Raw genomic sequence first — 4,043 nt, 5'->3', positions numbered from 1 at the left:
TATATAGCCACTTAGTAGTTCAAAGGCCTTTTTTTGTGTGTTATAGAGGAACTTTTGTGTGTTATATACTGTGCCTTTTTCCATGGACTCTACCTAATATGTTTCAGGGAATAATCTTATTGGCCCATCTTGTGGATGCAGAGTTCTAATAGGCTCCCTCTGAGTTCTAAGCCCACCTTTTTGTTGAGAGATGAGGCATTGTTATTGATGATTCCATCTATATTGAGTTATGAGGAGACTTCTTAAACAACAAAGAAAACCAGATCACCACCAGTAACAACAACACCAAGCAAACAAAACCAAGAACTAGGAAAATGAGGAAAAAAAGTCCAACTGAGTGAAAGTTATGTTGGTTAACTCTTATAATGATTGTCATATATAGCAATACAATAACTAGTAGTAACTAGATTTCAGTTATAAGGTATTTGTGATATTGCTATGATGAAGTCAACTAAGTTTGCCATTTTATGTCAAAAAAATAAAATAACAAAAAATTTGCTAAGTAAACTAAATGATAAAATCCTCTTCCCCCAATACAATGCAATGCTCTCAAGCAGAGCGGACAAACAGAAAGAAAGATATCGTGGAAGTTATTTATACCTAGGTTGAAATATTGACTTAGTCACTTACTATCTTTATGGATTTGAACAAGTTCTACTTCTCCAGAAGACATTTTGGAACTTGTAATTGGAAACATATAGTAGTAGCCTTTTAAAGCAGCAGTCTCCAATCTTTTTGGCACCAGAGACTGGTTTCATGGAAGGCAGTTTTTCACAGATGGGCAGAGGGGATGTTTAAGGGATGATTAAAATGTATTATATTTATTGCACACTTTATAACTATTATTACATTGTAATACATAATGAAATAATTATACGATGCACCATAATGTAGAATCAGTAGGAGCCCTGAGCTTGTTTTCCAGCAACTAGAGGGTCCCATCTGGGGATGATGGGAGGGAGTGACAGATTATCAGGCGTTAGATTATCATAAGGAGCATGCACCTAGATCCTTCACATGTGCAGTTCACAGTAAGGTTTGAGATACCATGAGGTTCTATTGCCACCGCTGATCTTAACAGGAGTTAGAGTTCAGGTGGTAATGCAAGCAATGGGGAGTGGCTATAAATATAGATAAAGCTTTGCTCACTCATCTGCCATTTACCTCCTGTTGTGCATACTGGTTCCTAACTGGCTGTAGACTGGTTCCAAACTATGGCCTGGGGTTTGGGGTCCTCTGTTTTGAAATGCTGTATATTGAAAATGTTTATGTAACCTTTGCAGTCTGTTAGAAGATACTTCGTGAACAAGCCATGAAATATGATGCTCTGTACAACTTTTCAGTTGTAGAGAATAAGGATTTACGTCAAGGGTGTCCAATCTTTTGGCTTCCCTTGGCCACATTGGAACAAGAATAATTATCTTGGGCCACACATAAAATACGCTAATAGTAACAAAAACTGAAGAGCTTAAAAAAGAATTCACATTAAAAAAATCTCATATTGTTTTAAGAAAGTTCATGAATTTCTGCTAGGCCACATTCAAAGCTGTCCTGGGTCACATGCAGCCTGTGAGCTGCAGGTTGAAAAGCTTGATTTACATTCTTATAATATGTAATGCTATTCTGTTAAATTATTTTAATTGTCTGGCAAAGTTATATCACAAGGTATTAACCAGTGAATTTTGTGTATTTTATTTCCATCTAGCTTTCTTTCTAGTACCTGAAGCAATACAGAAGGAGTACTTAAAAGTTCAAATAAAGTAATTGAACAAAGTGTGGAACAGAAAATATAAATGCATATTTTTAAAGCGAATATTTCATCTCCTAAAGACATAATAAGACATGAAATGAGAAGGAGAAATAAACTAACCCCACCATCCAACAGTGAAAGAAAAAACACAGAACAGGAGGAGGAACAGAAAACAATGTAAAAAGAGTTGAAAGGAGTCACTGCTGAGCTATTTTAGATTCTACACCCTCTGTCCAGCCATGAACCTATCAGCGATCATGCCTGACTATTGCATACCCCATTAGACAATCTAATGTGGACAAGGAGGTAGTATCGGGAAGCCTGTTCCTCTAAAGGACATGGAACTGAGTAGATGTAACTGACACTTCACTATTGACATATAGCCTATTAAGATCTACCTTGAGTCATACACATTTGACACTGTTGTTTTCATCGCATAATTCATATCTTCACTAATTTTGTAGTGAAGTGTATCATATCACGTTGTCAAAGGACTAACAATATAGTAATGAGTACATTCTTAATAAGCTTTTCTTTAACTAGCATGCATTTGTAAAATTTTGTCTCATTTTATGTTCTAAAATTGTCACAGCAAAGTGATCAAGGAGGTTAGATATTTGACTATATTTTCTTCTCAATAAGATTGCTATAGCTCTTCTATTTAAAGTAAATAAACCCTTGAAACATGAATGAAGTAATGGTTCAATAAACAAATTAAATATGATATGACTTTATTTGTTAGTGCTTTACATATTTATATTTTACATCACTGGTCTACAAATTACCTATACTGAAACTTCAGATTCATTTATTATTTGGGAGTATTTAGCAACAGAATTATCCTGCCTAAGTGTGGCACAGAAATCCACAAAACAATCCTGGGATATAAATTCTAATTCAGTAATCCACAATACCTTCAGTGTGGCAAGTCTTAAATATGTCCTGTGGTATATTAACAAATATTATATGTAATAGGCTAATATTAAATTCACATAGTGCTGTAAGAATTTGAAAAACAAAAGTTTTTGAGGAACCTATAAAGTTTATGTTTTCTGGCAACACAAGTAATAGGTTTAAAATGTTAATCCAAAAGAAAAGATTTTTCATTAAAAAACATATGTAGTGTGAATACATTTAGCCAACCGGTAAAATACCTTTACTACACTATCAATCATAGGGGTCATTTTAAGTACTAAGTATATGAAATCTGTGAAAAGACCGCAACTCAGTGCTGACAGTGACTTCAGGAGAGCAGTTTGTGGTAATTGACAAAATATGATGGGTTTAAAAAGAGGTACATTACCTGAACTGAAAAGCTAAAATAATTAAATCATGGCCATTGAAATTTGGGATTAGCCCTGCTACAGTTGTTATTGCCCTTGCTGCCGTTTCTCCTAAGACCATTATGAATTTCTGCGAATGTGTTTATGTTTAATCTTGTTCAATGAATTGGCTGCCTCTCACTAGACAAAGTCAAAAAGAGAAATGCAACTGCATATAGAACTCCCTACACAAGCAATGCATTCATAAATAATTCAAAAGTCCTCTACTTCACATGATTACCCTTTAAGCTGATAATTTAAATGGGAAACTGAGAAAGGTCATTTTATCTGCACTTTTAACAATACAATTCAGAAAACTTTGCTGTCTTAATATTTTTAAAATTGTTTTTTATTACAGTTTTTAATTTTTAAAAGAATCAGTGAATTTCACATCTTAAAAGCAATGGCCTCATTTTTTCCCAATTTTTTACGAACATATTTAATAAAACCATAATAATCATATTTTAATTTGAGTACTAAACAAAATTAATGTTTTGCAAATGCCTGTAGTGTGTGTGTGTGGACTACATTTTATAAATATCTGAATTTAGTGGATTTATACTTCATAAATTATTTTTAAATTTATAGTTAATAAAAGTTTTAGATTTTTGCTTCTAAATATTGATGCTACTTCATCTTTTGGGCAAGCAAATTGATGACAAGGAGGATTCATATGTAAGAAGTGACTGTTTGCTAGGCAAAAAAAATATATAATTTGAAAAATTATTTAAGAAGAAGAAGGAAAATAAAGAGGAAAGAAAGAAGAGGGAGGCAAAAAAGACCAAAAACAAGTAAAACAGTAACATAAAATACAAATGGATAAATGAAATTGATATTCCTAAGTGATTGTGGGGGAGAACTGGAAGGGGCTGGCAGAGTTAGAAAAACTGCCCGCAACTGATCACTTAACACCTCTAAAGTGGTCTTCACTAATGAACATACTTAATTCTAAGATTCAAACCACATAAGGC

At 33.4% G+C, this 4,043-nt stretch overlaps 1 long non-coding RNA gene across 1 annotated transcript; it reads left to right on the top strand.

The window, feature by feature from the left end:
• The first annotated feature begins 236 nt into the window (after positions 1-236).
• On the top strand, positions 237-2,484 carry LOC111549835. Its single transcript, XR_002733841.2, has 2 exons — positions 237-348; positions 1,718-2,484. It is a non-coding gene; the product is annotated as an uncharacterized LOC111549835 (long non-coding RNA).
• Positions 2,485-4,043: the final 1,559 nt, after the last annotated feature.

The sequence above is a fragment of the Piliocolobus tephrosceles genome, chromosome 3, assembly GCF_002776525.5.
Source record: "Piliocolobus tephrosceles isolate RC106 chromosome 3, ASM277652v3, whole genome shotgun sequence".
NCBI classification, from domain to species: domain Eukaryota; kingdom Metazoa; phylum Chordata; class Mammalia; order Primates; family Cercopithecidae; genus Piliocolobus; species Piliocolobus tephrosceles.
The sequence above is the reverse complement of the archived record's forward strand: the minus strand, read 5'-3'. Positions and strand labels throughout refer to the sequence as shown.